Consider the following 20,339-nt stretch of genomic DNA (forward strand, 5'->3'; position numbering starts at 1 on the left):
TTCCCTTGTTGGTCATGGTGGCAAAAATATGGCAGGTGGGGTGCTGGAACTTCTGCCAGCTAGCTCAGTACATGTCATTAGACAGTATTTATATGGGTCAAGGTTTCCTCATGGAGAGAGAGAGAGAATGAGACAGAACCCGTATTTCTAGAGTTTCAGAAGCTTTAGTGGCTCCTGACAGTGCTCTGGGCAAGCTGCCACCAGCACCTCGGGTCGCAGCCAGATCCTGTTTTATGAGTTCCTAGGTCCCCCAAAGACATCTTTATTCATGTCCGACTCCAGAGCGTGGCCGCTTAGGGTCAAGTTTCCCATATCTCTCTGATACGCTCTGCAGGGAGTGGAGGGGAACACAGGCACAGACTCCTGGGTTTGTGTTTGTTTTATATGGTTTGACCTGATTCTTCCTCCTCCTCTCCCCTCCACCCTTCTCTCTCCCCTCCCCCTTCTTCCTCTTCTTCTTCCCCCTCCCCCTTCCATAGCCCCTTCCTCTTCTCTTCCGCCTTCTCCTTCCTCCTCAATATTTTCAGTATGTTGATAGGTTCCATATTCTAAAGCGAAATATGTCACTCTTGCCTGGTGGGGAGGCTGTTCTATAAGATCCATTGCCTTCAATGAGGTCATTCGGATTCGTGATGACTGGTCTTGGCTTTGCTTGTGAGGGGCAAACCTCCCCATCTGAACGACCTGAAGCAAAAACGAGACTTTTTATTTTTGGCTTTTTAGGGCTGCACCCACAGCGTATGGAAGTTCCCCAGCTAGGGGTCGAATTGGAGCTACAGCCACCGGTCTACACTATAGCCACAGCAACGCCAGATCGAGCTGCACCTGGGACCTGTGCCGCAGTTTTTGGCAACGTTGGATCCTTAACCCACTGAGCGAGGCCAGGGATCGAACCTGAGTCCTCATGGATACTAGTTGGGTTCGTGACCTCTGAACCATGATGGGACCGCCCCAAAGCGGGACTTTTGTATTGGCTCACAGATCCAAGAAGCCCTCTGGTAGCACCAGCTTCAGGCTGACCCTCTTCTCAAAGGATGTTCACAGGATCTGATCTCTCTCCTCTTTTCTCTTGGTTGGCTCCCTCTTTAGGCAGGCTCTCTCCTTCATGTGTGCAGTGGCTTCCAGAGCCGCCTGGAAAGTTCCTGCAGCCACACCTGTCCTTTTTTTTCAATAGTCAGAACCTGACTCTTAACTGGCTCAGATTGGGACCTATGCCCATCTCTGAACCAAGGATGGGAGGACGAGATGTGATGACTGGCTTACAGTCAGGTCACATCTCACCCCTGGCGCCTGGGATGGGGCGGCTCCACCCAAACCACACGGACTGAGAAATAGACCCAAGGGGATCCTCCAAAGATATAGAGAGTTTTGTTTTCAAAAGAAACAGAAGTATTACTTTTTACCCAAGATCCAGTGTCTTATGGCAACTCCTTGAATGAATAACTTGAAACATTCCCAGTGCCGGAGAGATGGAAATTTGCTAAAGAAAATAGGTTCACTGTATTCCTTTACTGCAGAAACTCAAGAGCAAGCAAGGATGTTCCTTTTAATCAATATACAGACCGTCCTTTAGAACAGCCGTATTGGCCATCTTAGCGTCTAGTTCCCGTACCTTTGAGAAATGGAGCAAGTTGGATACTTTGCTGGATTTTTCTTCTGACTTCAGGAAACTGTTGCTTCTTCTTCACGTAGCAGGAAACCTTAATCCAACCTTAATCCGAGTGTAAAAATATATTTTAAAAACTCTTTAGTTTGAACAACGAAGAAGTCTAAAAGGCAACACCATACACCGATGTTAAAGGTTTCCGCTCTCATGGAAATATTAACCTTTAAAGGGCAGTCACATCCATCATTGCTTTTGATCACGGGGTCTCAACCAGGCATATTTTTATCACCCAGGGGGCATTTGGTGATGTCTGAAAACGTTTTTGGTTGTCACAACTCAGGAGGGGTTGCTCCCGGCATCTTTTGGGTAGAGGCCAGAGATGCTATGAAACATGGTACAGTGCACAGAACAGCTCCCCAGCAGAGGGGTACCCGCCCCCAAATGCCAATAGTGCTGTGGCTGAGAAATCCTCTTTTTGACCCTCCAACATCTTTGCGGGGAAAGTAGAACTGGGGACACAGTGTCCTCATTTGACATTGCCCAGACCAGCTCTATTCCCAAGGAAGATATTTGGCTCCAAGAAATAGAAAATCCAGCCGTTCCTTAAATAAACTGACATTTCTTTTTCTCAAATAACCAGAAATCCAGGGGCTGGCAGTGGCTGATGTTTATGTGCTCAGCGATGCCCCCGGAAACCTTGGTCCCCTGCCTCCTCTCTGTCATCCCCACTGGGCTGGCTATCATCTTCAGGCCTGTCACCACAGCGTGGTTAGCGAGTTTCTGCAGCTCCCCAAATCAGGTCCACTCAAAGCAGGAAGACTGGAGAAAAGGCTTGGCCCCAGTCACCCTTGAACTTTCTATCCATCAATCAAGAGCTCTTTCTGGGAACCACTCTCTTCTCGTTAGATTTCGGCTTCCGTTTCATTGGTCAGAGCAGAGTCACGTGGCCACCTCTGGCTGCCGAGGATGCTGGGAGAGGGAGTAAACCGCTTCCCAGCTGCCAGAAGAGGGGGCCAGGAATGAGCACTGACTTAGGCAACCAGTGGCTTCCCCCACCAGTGAATCAGGGACTTGCTCCAGGTCATGCAGCTAACAGGTCAATCTAGGATTCAGGCATTTTGAGAGGAGCGCTGCTGATCAGGCAGGTGGTAATGCCGGCGTTTGCAGAAAGACAAAACTTGTTGATGAACCCAGAAAAAGAACTTGCTCTTTGGAAATTCCACAAGTTCTGTTCAGCTGACCGGAAAATGTTATTTGTATCCCTCCTGCCTTGGTCACCAGAAATCATGGGTCTATTCATACCTGCAAGACGGCTCCTGGTAATAATAGCAATAACTCAATCCCAATAGCCCTGCAAAATAGCTAGGTGTCTTGGATCTCGGATATAAGAAGCTCAAAATAATCAAAGTGTAAAATCCCAAACAAATTGCCTATCTGGGAACTCTCTGGGTAGAAATGAAATATCGAGACAAACAGGGGCTACTTACAGACCAGTATTTTTCAGTTGCAGCCCATTAATGGGTGGCAAATTCAATTTAGTGGGCCATGACCGGCATTAAAGAATATGGAATAGAAGAGTAGAGAAAAGAAAGTCTCAGCGTTCATTGCACATAGGAAGGTCAGTATGGTTGTGTGACTTTTGTTGCACGTGCACGTGTGTGTGTGCACGCGCATGCACCACATCGTGGTATAAAATGTATTTCTTCAGAGGGGAAGGGAAAACTTAGGAGTTTGGGTTAACATATACATACTACTATATATAAAATAGATAACCAACAAGGACCTACTGTATAGCAGAGGGAACTCTGCTCAATATCTTATAATAGCCTGTAATGGAAAAGAATCTGAAAAGGAATAGCCGTATATATGTACATATGTATATCGACACCACATATATGTATATTGACACCACACACATATATAACGGAATTACTTTGCTATACACCTGAAACTAACAACATTGTAAACCAACCCTATTTCAATAATATATATATACAGTATTTCTTACTCTATGGGCCGCAGTCCACAAGTTGAAAAAGCACCACATTCTCTTTGTTCATGAATGAAAGCAGGTACAAATAGAGGCAGAAACTGCCCTGGTCCACGGGCAAGGCTGGTGCCACCTCGACTCAGGCCATTAAGGAATTGTCCTTCTGCTGCTTAATTATCTTGAAAGCCTGATGGAAAGGGGCTTTGCGGAAATCTATATAACTCTCCTGCCACTCTTTGTCTCATTGGCTGAGTGGCCAGTCAGACCTGGCACCCTCCGCAAGCCAGCTCGGGTTAATTAGAGCTGCTGCTCTTATGAGACCACCCTCGTATGGTGTCACAGTTCCCTGGAGTGTCTTGAGAGACACCTCGGATTGGTGGCCTGAGATAACTGGGTTGCTTGCCTCCAAGGGGTGGTGAACTCCTTGAAAGATGAGGGATAGACACCTGGTAATCTTCATAACTTCTTTAAAACTGGGGTCCTCTGGAGGTGTGGATATTCCCTGCCTCTGATTTGCATCAGGTCTTCCCTGCCTCTGATTTGAATCTACATACAATCAAAAGGAAGCACACTTATTATTTTTTTCTTTACTGTTTTCTTTTTAGGGCCATACCTGCGGCATATGGACGTTCCCAGGCCAGGGGTTGAATTGGAGCTGCAGCTGCAGGTCTACATCACAGCCATGGCAACGCCAGATCCGAGCTGCATCCACAAGCTACACCACGACTGTGACAAGGCCAGATCCTCAATCCACTGAGCAAGGCCAGGGATCAAATTTACATCCTCACAGACACCAGATGGGTCCTCAACCTGCTGAACCACAAGGGGACCTCTCAAAGCAAGCACATTTAAAATAGCCTGCCATCCAGCTTCTTGTGCGCTTGCTTTGAGAGATGCCTCCTGCTGTCCACCCAGACACTGTGTTTTCTTCGCCTCAACATGTCTCATGCAAAGCGGGGAGGGGAGGAAGAGGACAAGTAAGAAGGAGTCCTTTGGGAAAATCCCACCCATGATTCTTCCCAGGGATGCTGGGTATCCCAGATGAGAAAGAGAGACCTTTGGACTTTCAGATTCAAGAATTTCACCTCCCCTCCCATATGGTTCTTGCATCCATAAAAGAGTAGACATAGCAACCATCTAGCCTTCTCTGACCAGAATCTGGTCTCTCTAAATCACCATAACTATTTCAGGTCAAGGGGAAACTAGAAAATATGCACCTCAACCTTGGTTTAAAATCAGCCAACTGCAAGTGTCCTGCGCTCTTTGTGACCTTAAACAGCATGATGAACGTCTATACACTAAAGCTCAGATATACTATTAAAAAAGTCACTTTATATATATTTTCATAACTGGCTTCATCTTTCCCTAAGGCTCCTATTCGCATTAATTCCAGTGTCTTCTGGCTCAAGATAGTCTCCTTTGGGTAAATATAAATGTAAAATCTACTTAAAGTTTCTGACTGAGTTGTTTCCTCTCTTGCCAATAATCACTCTTCTCTGTCATTTCCAATATGGCACGTGGGTGCAGGTGAACCTCACACACCCTCGGGTAGCCAACAGAAGGGGTTGGGTTATGCCCTGGGCCCCATTAAGGGGTCCTACAGCCCAGAGCATAGTCACCTAGCTTCTTGGATTGGCATCAGGTGGTGTGGTTCATTCCATCAGGCTTGAGCCCATGCTAAGGACTTTGTCTATCACTTCTAGTTAATTCCCAGTTTCTCTTGGCTCATGGGAGTCACCATCTCCCATGACTTCCCTATCCCTTCACTCTGGCATGTGAGGCTTTTGGGGTCCCGTTGTGTTGGCTATGGGCAAGCAGGGGCTCCATCATGGGTCTCTTCACCTTGACAGTGCACTTGGATCATGCTGCTCCAGGTTGGGCATGTCTGTGCTGGGTCAACCCCAAGCAACTGAAAGGAGGTTCATCCTTCCAATCAAGTGGGAAACTCATTGACCTTATCAACCCCATTCCCTCTAGGCGATGTGTATATAAGCCTCTACATTCGTACCTCTAAGCCAGCTCTTGATGTATAAAGGGGAGTTTGGGATGCAATGTCTCCTTCCCCCCAGTAATGATCGTTGTCTCGCTATACACTCAAGGGTCTAATCCTGGTGATGCATCAATGAGAAAAACAGGCAAGAACTCTGCTGTCGTGGAATTTACAAGCCAAGAAGCTAAACATCTCTTTGTGGGAAACACTTTCCATTATGTTTAATGGCATTCATGTTGCAAATAAAATCTTTCTATAAGATTTTTTTTTTTAAAAAAAGGGTCTAATCTTAAACCTGAAGTTGATCAGTGATCTCTCTCTGTTTCCTTCTCCTAAAATAATAAATTTGCCAATGGGATTCACAGAAAGACGCAAGTTAGCATACTGATGATCATGTCAAGGGTATATTGGTTTAATTTCTAAAAATATTTTTCATGTTGAAGCCGAGTGACGGTGTGTGTGTGTGTGGGGGGGGGTTCATTTTACCAGTCTCCTGACTTTTGGGTATGTTGGAATTTTTTCCATGATAAAGAGTTGAAAATAAATGAGCGAAGGTACATATGCCCATCACACTTAGAGGCGTGACCCACTGCCAGGCCGAGAACTGAGAACAGCTAATCCAACTCAGTAGCTGGCAGAAGTCTGCAGCTGAAGTTTGAGCTGGAGTTGTCACAGCTCTGCTCTAAGCCACCGGTGGTTCCTTCTTCATTAAAATACCCGGGGAAGCCCCTAATTTAGCCAGATTTAATTTTCAACTTTTATAATTCATTTAAAATTTGATCAAGGAGTTAATTTATGACGAGGGCATGGGGTGCCTCGCCAGCTCATCTGGTGGGCAAAGCCATTATAACTTAATTTATGGTTAAGGCAGCTTGTTATAATTGAGTGCAAAAAGGTGGTTTCTCGTCTGGAGTTTGGAGTCCCGAGGTGAGTGGAGAGAGGAGTGGGGTGCCCAGGTTTTCACGTGGGAGGCGGGGACACGGGTGTCCGCGCAAGCAGCCACAGAAGATTGAAGGAAAGTACCTTTTGATCAAATGCCATCCATCAAGTGCTTGCAAGGAGCTGAGGAAACCCACTATAGCAGCTCCCCATTCAGGACATCCTGGGACGTGTCCCATGGCCCCTGGATGGCATCTTCCAGAACAGGCAGGAGAATGTGGTGGGTGCGTCTGCTATGGGATGCAGATGGGATGCAGAGATTCCTAAGAAGCATCGGGAGAAAGCTTGGAGGCATCCTCGACAATGTTGGGAAGCGCCAAGGGCTTTGTATTTGGTCAGTGGTTCAGGACACAGTGGGTGTGTGTATGCAATATGTGAGTACATACGGGTGTGAAGGTGAATGTGTGACTGTGCTGAGGTGGAGGCGTGTGTGTGCATGTGCACGCATGCACTCATGCACACCCTGGATCAGCCTCCCAGGAGACTGAGGGACTCTGGCACCCTCAGGAAGTCAGCAACATCTGCCCCCCTCCCCAGCACTGCAGCCATCTCTCCATGCGCCTCCCCACCTGGCACCTGTGCCCTCCTACTTCTCAGTTTTAAGTTGGATGAGCACCCTGATAATGCATAACATAGGTGATCAACACGCGACTGTAAGCAGTTAACATTAGGCATAAAAGTTACCTTCTACTAGCATCCATGAGGGCACAGGTTCAATCCCTGGCCTCTCTCAGTGGGTTAAGGATCTGGCATTGCCACGAACTGTGGTGTAGGTCAAAGACGTGGTTGTGGTGTAGGGTGGCAGCTGCAGCTCCGCTTTGACCCTTAGCCTGGGAACTTCCAGGACAAAAAAATAAGATAAAATAAAAAGAAAAGATAACTTTGGTGGGTGGCACCATACTTAAGGCTCAATGAACATCTCATTTAATCCCCCAACATGCCATGAGCCATAATTTTTTATCCCCATTTAGCAGAGAGGGAGTTGAAGCCCAGAGAGGTGCAGTGATTTGCTCAAAGTCCCACAGCTAGGTAGCAGGTGGCCACTTAGGGATTTAAACTCACGATTGTTGAACTCCAGGGGCCAGGGCTACTGCATGGAGTCCAAGTGATTTAATGAATGTGATGTTCCAGGCCTTCCTAAATGGACGTGCAGCAGAACTTCCCAGCTCCATTCAGAGTTCCATCCCTCCGAAACAGCTTCCTGCTGTTTGCTCAGCATGCCTCCTGCCTTGGGCCAAGACTTAAGCTGAAGACTCCTAGGCTCTGTCCTAGCTGATTAGCAAAAAGGGCCAGATGCAGGCCTAAAGCGACAAGGCTTGAGAGCAGTGTGCTGTTGGTATCCGTCTCTGTGCCCCCCCCCCCGCCCCCCTGCCGACTCCACCACCTCTGTAGGGGTCCTTGAGCAGGGAGGGCCTGCGCACCAACGGTGGCAGCTCTGGCCTGGATCGCAGGCACCCTGCTCTTGGCAGCCCTTTTATCCTGTGCTTGCACCCGTCCAAACCACACTGCACCCTCTAAGGCCCAGCTTAAATGCCATCTCCCCCAGCAAGTCATTTTTGGCTCCACAGGGCCCCCCTCGGGAATCCCTGGCCTCTCTCAGACCCCTAGCAGCTTCGCATTAGAGCTATTTGCAAGTGAATCTCAGCCTCCCTGCTAGATTATAACAAAGCCTCATTCACTTTTGTAGTCACCCCATGGGCGGTTTATTATTACCACTATTATTATTAGCATGCTAATAATTCTCCATGAGCTTCCCATGACTTTGGCACTGCATTTAGTGCTTTATTAGCTTTATTCACATTTAACCCTCAAGGCAACCCTAAGAGTAGGGACTATCATCATTCCCATTTTATAGATGAGGAAACTGAGGCTCAGAGAGGTTGAGTCACCAATCCAAATTCACACAGCTACTGAACGACAGAATTCAGGCTGAAACTGAGGGATCTGTCTGGTTCTAAAATTGTTGCATTTCACCAGCGCTGAACACGTTCTCAGGAGTGTGTGGATGAATGAACGTCTTTCTGAGGCTGTTTATACTTTCACCGAGGACCGAGTAGAGAGAAAAATGCATAACCCACAAGAATGAATCTAATGGTGGGACTGCAGTGGCTCAGGTTGGGAGCAGAGATTTAGACCAGAGAAGCCTTCAGGACAGCTCATAGGAAGCTGCAGGCTGGCGGGCTGGCCTGAATCCCACTCTCCATTTCTAGAGGCCCCTTTTAAATCGGCTGTTGTGACACAAGGGTTATGACATGCTTCCTTTAATGTAGGCCTGGGACAGATTCGAGCCCTTGCATTTCACATAGCTGTGGTTTTTATAGCCACGTGCACTGTCCTTGGCTGCCCCCAGCCCCCCTCTCTCCCCAGAGCTTCAGGGTAATGGGCCAATTAAATAAATCTATTACACAAGTCAATGAGACATTCTTGGGCATCCCCATTTCAGCTTTCAGGAAAGTGGAAGAGGAACAGAGTTCTGGAGTGTTGCTCCAAGAACATCTAAAGGATGTGCTAGGAAGCAAAGAGGGATGGAGAGAGGGAGGAAGGAAGGGAAAGAACTTTTGTGGCCCTTGCCATGCTCATGGCTGCCACCGGACCGGGTCTGTGGTCCTTACCCAGGTGAGCGCAGGTCTGCCATGTGGGGCTCAGGAAATGACTATCAGATGAAGGATGCAGATGAGGATACGCTGCCCAGTTTTCCTGCTCAATTGACTGGGGGATTTTCAGCTTCTCACTGTTGACATTTGGGGCTGGATCATTTTATGTTGGGGGGAGCCTTGCAGCCCTGGCCTTTACCCACTAGAGGCTGGTAGCAAACCACCACCTCCTCAGTGTGACAACCACAAATGCCTTCAGGCATTGCCAGTTGTCCCCGGGGTGGGTGAGGGGGTGGCCAGCTCGCCTCTGGTGCAAACTATTGCTCTATTCAAAAAACTAAACCTTTTGGAAGGTTCCCCAAAAGGAAAAGAATGAAAGAAAGTGGTCTTAGGTATTCCTTGCCCCGAAAGATCCAGAACCCTCACACCTGGGAAGTGCCCTCTGGTGAGAGCCCCTTCCTGTTCCGGTTATTCCAGAAGTATGGTATGAGCCCCTCTCTGGTGGGTGGCAAGGAGGATTTGGAGGTTACTGGTCATGATGTTATGACAGGGCAGCCCTATCCAGTTTGTTCTACCCACACGTCCCGAATACCTGCCATGTGCCAGGCTTTGTGCAAGGTGAACAGAAGCTCCCAGTTTATATTGTGGGTTTGGGGCTTTGGTTTTCTTGTTTGTTTGTTTTGCTTTTTAGAGCCGTACCTGTGGCAAGTGGAAGTTCCAGGCTAGGGGCTGAACTGGAGCTGCAGCTGCCGGCCTACACCACAGCCGCAGCAGGGCAGGATCCGAGCCTCTTCTGCAACCTACACCACAGCTCATGGCAGCATCGGATCCTTAACCCACTGAGCGAGGCCAGGGATTGAACACGAATCCTCATGGATGCTAGTCGGGTTCATAACCTGCGGAGCCAGGACAGGAACTCCAAGGGGCTTTGGAATGACAAGGGCAGGGCTCTTCTTAAAGGATTTGTCCTCAGAAAGTCAAAGAACAAAAGACGTACCAGGGAAATGATAATCAAAATAACAATAGCTGAGGTGTCCTGGGCCTTTTTTAAGGGATAGGGAGGTTCCAAGCTTGATCTTCCGGAGACATTGGTGTTATCAAGAAAAGTCGCGACCAGTAGTGTTAAAAAACGCGTCTAAGGTCACACAGCAAGTGAAACAGAGGAGCTTGGCTCCAAACCCAGAGGGGCTGGGCTCCACACCCTGGGGATTTTGTTTCTTCCATGAAAAAGGGCTGAAGGAATAATGTGCAAAAATCCACAGACTCACTATGTAGATTCTACAAGGAATATTTTGCTCTTCTTGTTTTATCACCTAAACCTCCTCTATCCAATATCAATCTATTTCATTGACTTTTGGGTTATTCATGTCAAAGGAAGCGGCAGACATCAGCATATTTTGTCCCTAAATGTATCAGCCTAAATATCCTTCACTAGGGTTTAAGATTTGTTTACAACTTTTTAAGATAAATTAAATGTAAATGTAAATACATTTAAGATAAAATTTACATCCATGAACTGCATAAACCAGTACACGAATTTTGACAAATGTGTGTGTACCTTGGTAACGCACACCTCACACAAGATGAGGCACATCACACCAGATCCCATTAAAGCTCCCTCGGGGGTCTTCCAGTCTATACCACATAAGCTAACAACCCTTCTAATTATTTTTCCACCATGAATTAATTCAGCCTGTTCTAGAACCTGCTAAAAAAATGGACTCATAATGGATGTTCCCTTTAGGATAAAGCTTTTCACTAAGTGTCGTGTTTTTAAGATGCAGCCATGATTTTACACGTATCAATGGTCTGTTCCCTTTTACTGCTAAACTCAGTCATGTGATTATTCCTCAGCTTGTTTATCCATTCTCCTATTTATGACAAGCTAGGTTGTTTCCAGATCTTGGACTACTATCAATTAAATGGCTGTGATAATTCGTAACAGACAAATGATTATAGATTTAGCTTTTGGTGGGTAAATACCTAGGGCTGGAAAGCTGGACCGCAGGATAGCTGTCTGTCCAGTTACATTAAAAAAAAAAAAAACCTCACTTTCCCCAAACTGATTGTACCACTTTACATTCCTATCAACATTTGCAAGTTACAGTTTTTCCACATCCTTGCCAGCTTTTAGCGTTATCAGGGTTTTTTTTTTTTAGTTTTAACCAATCCAGTGGGGGTGTAGTGGTAGTTCAGTGTGGCTTTTAATTTGCATTTTTCTTGATGACTAATGAAGAAAGATGTTGCAAGGAGTGAAGCTCCAGAGGCTTTGTCCCACACTCCACTTTCCTTCTGGAGGCAAAGCTTCTCTTCTCTTCTTTACAGATTCTTTTGTGTTGAGTTCTGTAGGCTTGGGAGGGATCTGTGACAATCATTTGTGCTGCTCAGCAAATATTCCCACCTCTTCTCCTTTCTGATTCAAGAAAGGACTCCATGTCCTTGCCTCCTTTGAAATTAGGCTGAGCACGTGGCTTTCTTTGCCCAATGCAATGTGAGTGGAAGTTGACTTCTAGGCAGAAAAATGGAAGAGCCAGGACGATTCTTGTTTCCCATGTTCTCTTCCCACCACCGTGGTGGGTCTGTGAGTAGTTATCAGGAGCAGAGCCCTTTGGTGGCACAAGTTAGATATGTAGCCTTAGTATGAAATCAACTTTTTGCTGAGATGCTGTGGGTGTCTGTTACTGCAGCATAACCTAGCCTATTCTGACTGATAGAGGATTGCTGTCTTCTCTTTCTGTAGGTGGCATGAGCACTACGATGGGATGTATATAGTTCAGTTCTCTTTCTTTCCTCCTCCAGCCTTGTGCTTTCACTGTTTTGTGAAACTGATAGCCTGATTATCTCACAACAAAAGAATAAATATAACAGTCGGAACTTGGTCTTGCCATGAAGTTTCTTCTCTCCTCTTGGCCTTCTTTTTAAAACAGCAGGAAAGCGGTTTTGATTTTCTAATGTATGATAACCAGCAAAGTGAATTGGGGCACGTTTTAATTCAGGCAAAAACAAACAAAATTTAATTCTGTTTTAAAATAGGGATGAAAGAGTATAGAAATCATGTGAATTTACAGTTTCTCATGGGATTCCAAAAGGGTTTGCGTTGCCAGGCAGAGCAGAAGCTTCCCTGAAAAGATGGGCGCGCCGGGGCGGGGGCGGGGGAAGCCCAGTATCCTGATGGAAGGGTCTTCTCTGAAACATGCCCAGGACCCAGCATTCATATCAGACTCAGGAGAAAATGGGAACAGTCAGCCAGAGCTAAATGCAGCGTCTCTTCTTCAACCAAGTCCTATAGTCATGGCTAAAATCTGCCCATCAATTCTTGCTCATTAATGATCAGCAAATTCATAACTTCCCAACTTGACATTCAAACTAGTAGCTCATTAAGTGTTTCAGACTCTTTAGCATATCAAAGTGGTGTTTACAAAGGGCCTAGCACTTAGCTTTGGGGATTAAAGAGTAAATAAAAGTCCAGTGGATTCTACCCTATTCAACAAATATTTATTGATCACTTTTTACAGGACCCAATAATCACCATTCGGATACGAATCTGCTCAAAATAAAGTGAGTGAGGTCCAGTTAAATCCCAGGGATCAGAAATGTCAACAGAGAACCAATGGGCCACATTTTTCCCCCCAGGGGATGCTCACAGATGAGCCTTCTCTTTTGCTCTGGAGCAATGAGGGCAGCAACGCATTAGAATCGGGGAGCTTTTCCTGCACGGGTGATGTTTTCAATTCTGATGGCAATTCCCACTCTTCCCCAGCCTGGCTTTTTTCAGGAGCTTGGCCTCTGGACCTGGGCTCATTTCTGTGGCTATATCAATATCCTTCGTGATGGTCCAGCTTGGTTACGATGGATAATGATCTGCTTTGTGATTATCATTCATTTTGCAATTTTATTTCAATCAAAAGAGTAAGGCTCAAGGGTGTGGCTCTACTCTACTCCCCAAGGCTGGGATCTTAATTCCCTGGGCGGGGAGCCCCTGATGAGCACACATGGAACGGATTTAGTGGCCAGATGGCCTAACGGCAGAGGGAATTAGACGAAAGAAGCCAGCTTCTCTGCCAGCCTGCCTTTCTAGACGGTCTATATGGCGAACAACATGGAATCGTACCTGGGTACTAGACACGGCTGCCCGCTCCACTTCTATTATTTCATTCAATCCTAGCAACACGTCTTGACGTTACGTTTTATTTTTATCCCCATTTTACAAATGAGGAAATGGAGGCACAGAGACTCCGGGCCTCTTGAACTTGTAAATGGCAGAGTCACAATTTGTTCTCAGTAAATTGAGCTCTATGATCACGAAGGAGAACATTTAAGAAGATGGTACTGCAGCCAAGGGAGGAGGAAGTGCATTAAAGGAGTTGCAGGCTTCTTGGCAATTTGCTGAGGCATCTAGGATCTATGTTCTGGAAAAGGTAAAGGGGCCTTTAAGAAAATCTAGGTGATTAAAAATTATGATGGATTGAATAATCTCCAAGGCCCAGTGTAAACTGAAAAGGGAAACGCGTACAACTGTGTATGTGATATGATTACGTTTGTGTGAAAACAAGAGAGCTCTTCTTCTTGAAGAGCATATATCTGAAGAAAAATGCAGAAAGTTACTGGAAGAACGCATACAAAAGATGGCTAAGAGTATGGAGCCATTACTGGCTGCCAAACACCAAGGTTACTTCCAAGGAGGAAAGCAGGATGCAGAGGCTAATGAAGAGGGGATTCTTCCACTCAGTTCTGTGGAATTGAGATTTGCTTTGACTTTTTCCGCAGGAAGAAGTACAATTAAATTATACTTTTCTTCGATTGTATAAATAAATAAATATTATTTATACAATTTTTAGAAATACATCTCTAGTGAACGATTTGAACAAATGTTAGCAAGGCTATGCAGGGAGTGGGCTTTGGATCATAAAATGGAGCAGCTGCTTGGTTTCGTGGTTCCTCAAAATATCAAGCATAGTTACCACACAACCTAGCATTTCTACCTAAAAACTGGATGTTCATTGCATCCAGAAAAGTGGAAACAACCCAAATGTCCATCAACGGATGAATAGATAAATAAAAAAATTTAAATGTATAAATAAATATAAAATAAACAAAACAGCTAGGCAAGGGAATATTAGGCAGCCATAAAAAAGAATGGCATACAACGTGGACGGACCTTGAAAGCATGCTAAATGAAAGAAGACACCATGCATAAGAAAACACCATGTATTGTATAATCCCACTTATATACATTGTCCAGAATGGGCAAATCTGTAGAGACCACAAGCAGATGGGTGGTTGCCCGGAGCTTTAGTGGGGGGTGGGGGGTAGGAGGGGGAATTGACTGCTAGTGAATACGAGATTTCTCGTGGGGGTGGTAAAAATGTTCTGAAATTAGATTGTCATGATGATTCAATGCTGTGCCTATGCTAAAAACCCCTGAATGGTGTCAGCCTTAAATGGGTGAATTTTGTAATATGCGAAATGTATCTCAATAAAGCTGTTCTATTAAAAATCTCGGCAATGTACTTCATTAACTGTTTCAGATTCTAACATTTTTAAACACCCTTTTCAGATGAGACATGAAACATGTTTAAAAACATTTAGATGATCTATAAGGGCATAATTAAGAAAAATTAAAATCACCAGAGATTTAAAAATCTATACTAAAATGACACCTGCTCATAGTAGAAATTTGGCAAAAAGAGAAGGGCGTAAAATGACAATTAAGGATTTTTTCCATCTGAAACTCCAAGTCCCTTCTCTCCAGTGAAAATAGGTTTCATCAAATTCATATGTAGGCCTCTAAAATCCTTCTGTGCCCATAAGCATGCAAGGCATACAAATACGCATATAACTGTGTATATGTGTGTGTGTATAATTCTACAACATATGCTATTAAGATTCTTGAAAGTGAATTTGACTTTTGAACGTGAGCAATTTATCCTGGAGGTGCTCCCACATCAACACTTCTGGACCTAGTTTATCGCTGTAATGGCTGCATAATATTCCACAAAGTATTGGCTATTCTTTCCTTGTTTGTATCTCCCATGTTTGGCTTTTGCTGACACTGCTGTCTCCACCACTGAGTAGGGGAGGACCTCCTGGGGGTGGGGGGCAGTCTCTAGGTCAGATACAAACAGGGCATGAGAGGCCTGTTAACCCATGTCCTTCGCAAACGTTTGGTTCGTCTTGACTGAAAGAGTTGACTCATACCCACGGTACAAAATCTGAAAGCAAAACAGGGTACGATTCCACTCCTGGAAGGAAACTAAAACACTAACTTGAAAAGACACATGTGCCCCCCACCATGCAGCATTATTTAAAAGAGCCAAGACATGGAAACAACCCAAGTGTCCATGGATAAATGAATGGATAATGGACAACTTACTCCATTGGTAGGAACGGACAATGGAATATTAATCAGCTACGAAAAGAAGAAAGTACTACCATCTGCAACAACATGGAATAAGACAGACAGAGAAATACAAATACTGCATGATCTCACTTATATGCGGAATCTAAAAACAAACCCCAGGAGTTCCCGCTGTGGCTCAGTGGTAACAAGCCCCGACTAGTATCCATGAGGATGAGGGTTTGATCCCTGGCCTCGCTCATTGGGTTAAGGATCTGGCGTTGCTGTGGCTGTGGTGTAGGCGGTGGCTGCAGCTGTGATTCCACCCCAAGAACCCTGGCCTGGGAACTTCCATATGCCGCAGGTGCAGCCCTAAAAAGATAAATAAATAAATACATACATACATAAATACCTAAATAAACAAATCTCCCCAAACAAAGCTCACAGATACAGAGAACAAATTGTCGGTTTCCAGGGGGGTTGGGGGATGGGCAAAATGGGTGAAGGGGGTCAAATTTATAAGCTTCCAGCTATAAGATAAATAAGTCCTGAGAATGCAATGTATGGCATGGTGACAACAGTTAATAATATAGTTAATAATGCTCTGGTACATATTTGGAAGTTGCTCAGAGAATGAATCTTAGAAGTTCTCCTCGCAAGAAAACAATTCTGTAACTTTGACGACGGAAGTTAACTATACTTCTTGTGCTCATTTTGCAATATGTACATATATCGAATCATCATATTATACACCTGAAACGAATATAATGTTATATTTCATTATATCTCAGTTTAAAAAACACAGCAGGGCGTACAGTGAAAAGCACATCTCTTGTGCCCCTAGTCACCCAGTACTGATCTCGAGGCCAAACGTCACTGCTAAGTTTTGGTCCCATAGTGAACCTTCCCAAAACACTATTTTACTTTTTAAATTTTCTTTGTTTTTGCTTTTTAGGGCTGCACCCGCAGCATATGGAGTTTACCAGGCTAGGGGTCAAATTGGGGCCACAGCTGCTGGCCTACACTACCACCACAGCAACATCAGATCCGAGCCATGTCTGCAACCTACACCACAGTTCACGGCAACGCCGGATCCTCTACCTACTGAGCGAGACTAGGGATCGAACCCACAACCTCATGGTTCCTAGTGGGATTCGTTTCCACTGTGCCATGATGAGAACTCCCCAAAACAGTATTTTAAATCGTAGAGGATGCCTTTTAAAGAGGACCTTCAAGATGCCAGTACAAATGGGTACCTCAGTTCTTAGAGGTCAAAATAGAGCATTTTGTCTTGGTGAACGTTAAATAGCTTATACAAGTGAAACAGATAATAGCTCCCTTGTCCCCAAATGAGGTGGTGAGGCAAATAGCATTTTGGAATTCTCTAAAGAACTCTCTAATTGGGGTGATAATACTGGGGAGGAAAGATTTAACTATAAAACACAAGCACACACACACATACACACGGCATGGTCAAGTAGAAAGTTGCTAGAATTTTGAGTCAGACTGGCTAGATTTGAATCTCAGCTCCCCTGGTTATGGACCATTAACCTGATTAGGAAATCTCACCAAATATCAGCTTCCTAGGCTGCAATATTGCTTACCTTGCAATTTTGCAGGGAGCAGAGGCAGAACTAGGACGAGACAACTGAAACACTCACATGGGGAGCAAAATTTAAGGAGGTGCCCCAAACCTCAGCCACTGAGATAAATCATATTTTAATGCAATATTTCAAGAAATCAAACTAGTAAATGATAGCCTTCGGACGGGCCCCTGTGTCTGCAAATACGGTTTCATTGCAGTTAAAGCTGATGCCTGTTGTCACACCTCTAGTTCAGTGTCTGACACGTAGAAATAGGTGACTTTCAGGTGCATCAAGGAAGCGGGGTTAAGGGGTGTTCCTTGGATCAGAGAATCCTTAATTTACAGCATTGTCTGTGACTCTCAAGCCACCCCCCCCCACTCACTCCCATTGCTCATGATGGAAATGGGGCTCCCTCCTCCAGCCATTTATCAGAGTGGCAGATTAAAATTATGTGACAGGAAGTTTTCTGTTCATATTGTAATATAACCGAATCACCAGTTCTCTATTGATAATTCATTATGTGACGCCGCTCTCTCGCTGAAGCTCTGAAATGCTTTTTGCCATAATGATTTTAAACCCCACTTCTATAATGGCCTCCTGACAGCGTCGATCAGGCCCCTTTCCGTGTACAATAATATTATTCTGCAATCTGTCTTGGGAGAATGCTTAAAAGCTTTCTCTCATTTTCTCCATTTAACTCATGTATTATCCGAGTTTTTACATTAAATGGTCATTCTTAATATCCCAGGACACGTCACCTCTTTTCTGGAGAGGACAGTGATACAGTACTTACCCGATTCCAGAATCTATACTAATCAAATCACGCTTCCCCACTTCAGCCGAGAGCAGTTCGTTCGGTGGAACGGCATTTAATCTGGAGAAGGAACTTATGGAAGAGAACAAAAACAATTTAAGCTCCAGTTGGTTAAATGCGAACGTGATTGATGCGATTTGTTGTATAAAAAGGAATTAGCAGATATTGAAGTCAAGTTGTGGAATGAAGGTCAAAAATGCCCAGGTTTATTGTCCGCGGACCACCGACAGCCCGCCTTTCTTAAAAAGCCTAAACTGGATATATTGCGGATAAACATCGGAGTTTTGATACGAAAGGAGAAGAAAGGCTCCAGCTAGGGCTTTAAATCTACCCTATGATCTAGTAATTTAAAAACACTGAAATCCATCCTTAAAATCCCGAGACTTGACTCCAGGACTCCTTCTACTTTGCTTAATCTGGGCTTCCCAGCCCTGCCTTGAGCAAGAAGCTAGAAAGCCGACTTTCAGCACCTATTTTTTAAGGAAGAAAGAATGTCTGATCATCCACTCACCTTCCCTGTAGGATTCAAACACAAAACGGAAAAGTCGAAGCCCAAATTCCTTTAAGGTATAAAAGGACCGCACTGACTTTTTTGCCTTGAGGCCCCCGGGGCCGAGAGTATTTTGATTTTAAGCGCCAGAGACCTCCAGTCCTACAGGCTGATTTCTTTCTCATGCACATAGAAAGTTCCATCTCACTAATGGATTGGGGGCAGGACACGGGAAGTGTTGGAGGCCAGTAATGGGAAAGATGTTCATTTCAATCCGAGAGTGGATGGGGGTTGAGAAGAGGTCGGTGAGCAAAGACAGGGGGCCATGAATCATCCATCCTTTGGACATGGGCACTATCGCTGAGGGAATGGATGAACTTGACCGACTTACCCAGAATCTGCATGGTGGGGACCCCAAGCATTGGAGCCAAAAAACCTAGGTTTGAATTCTGTCTCTGTTGCATTAGAGCTGTGTGACTTTGGGCAAGTCCCCTGACCTCTCTGAACCTCAGTTTCCTGATCTGTATCATGGAAATGACAATATCTACCTTGAAGGGTTGCAGGGAAGCTAACACATATACCCACAGTGTATCTTACATATCGTCTGTGCTCACCAAAGGGGCAGGTCCATACCATTCCATGTGGCCAGTGTCCCTAGAATGTCTTCCTGTGGCCAACTGTAACCTGATGGATGGCATCAGCCGAAATTTTCCAACAGCTCATTGGCTTGTCAATTGACTTGTTTATTCTGTGGGAAAACAACAGAATGAAAATTACGAGAAGACTTGGTGTCACGGAATTTGTCTTGCACTTTAAACATTAATCTTTAAAAACTCCATTTTGCCATGTCTGGCTGCCAGGGTGTCCTTGGCAGAGACCTCGGTTAGAGAGAGATGCTTTGCCATCTCCTTTATCCAAAGGTATTTATTTTATTTTATGCTTGCATTCTGGCCCACGGAGCCTCTAGGCTGGCATCATGTTGGATGATAAATCCATTTGTTTGGGCAACTTCAGGAGGGAAATTTGCCCAGAAAACTGGCTGGAGCTGGCTTTGCAAAAAGCCAAATTAGGTCTCTAGCAGGCTGGGGTCCCTTCCAAATGAGATCCCAGTGGGCAGGGAGCGTAGAGTTCTGTACGGTGTGCAGCCTACGCCGAGAGCCCCCAAACCGCATTAAACAAAGGAGACCCAGCCATTGGCAGTCACATCGATTGGCAGATATCAGATTGCATTCCTTTGTCTGCAGCCCGGCTTATTTTCATACCCCGGTCCAACCTTTGTAAAGGAACAAGCTTAAAGGCTGACAAATTTCCCCCTCCATAAGAAATTGCTCGTGCAATTTGTCTTTTTAGCTGAGCTTCTGTGGGCCCGTGTAGCATAAAAAAAAAAAAATGTTGTCCTTGTCACCTGCCATTTTTCCAGCCAGCCTGACACCCCCGGGCTTCCCAACAGCTCTCTCCAGCAGGAGCTGTCTCTGAGCTCTTAGTACCACCAGATAATTGAGGTTGTCACATCTCTTGTTCATTGTTTTTTCCAGCCCTGGAAAAATGCAAATATTTCATTGTAGTCATTAATTTTCCCATCCTTTTCTTCAAGCATCTCGTCGGTGTGATCTGATGAAAAGGGCTGAAGGCATGATTGCAAACACAGTGGCACCGGGCTCCGGCCCAGGGTGGGAGAATCTCATCAGATCAAGTCTCAGGGAGGTCATCAATCACGCCCGCTGACAACCACTTTGCCTTCGTTTGTTACAGATGTGAACATGCTTAATTATTTGTAGTGTAATTAGTTCATGAAATGTCAGGAAATGTCAAACTGTGTTCACAGCACAGATTTTTTTTTTTTTTTTTTTTTTTTTTTTTTTTTTTTTTTTTTTTGCCACAAAGAGCGGCGAAGAGCAAGTGTCAGTGGAAAATGAGAAGAACGGATGGAAAGGGCTGTGTCTGCAGGCAAATGAGGGAATGGCTTGGGGGACACAGGAGGGACACAAATATT

The 20,339-nt window shown here is 45.1% G+C and overlaps 1 long non-coding RNA gene across 3 annotated transcripts in view; it reads right to left on the reverse strand.

Moving 5' to 3' along the window:
• Positions 1–20,339, reverse strand: part of LOC110260952 — a 193,376-nt gene that overhangs the window by 136,844 nt on the left and 36,193 nt on the right. For all 3 annotated transcript variants that reach the window (XR_002344595.1, XR_002344593.1, XR_002344592.1), the window contains 2 exons: positions 18,980–19,094; positions 17,836–17,928 (listed from right to left, as the gene is read on the reverse strand). This is a non-coding gene — a long non-coding RNA (uncharacterized LOC110260952). The remainder of the gene's footprint in view (positions 1–17,835; positions 17,929–18,979; positions 19,095–20,339) is intronic.

This window comes from Sus scrofa, chromosome 6 (assembly GCF_000003025.6).
Source record: "Sus scrofa isolate TJ Tabasco breed Duroc chromosome 6, Sscrofa11.1, whole genome shotgun sequence".
NCBI lineage: Eukaryota > Metazoa > Chordata > Mammalia > Artiodactyla > Suidae > Sus > Sus scrofa.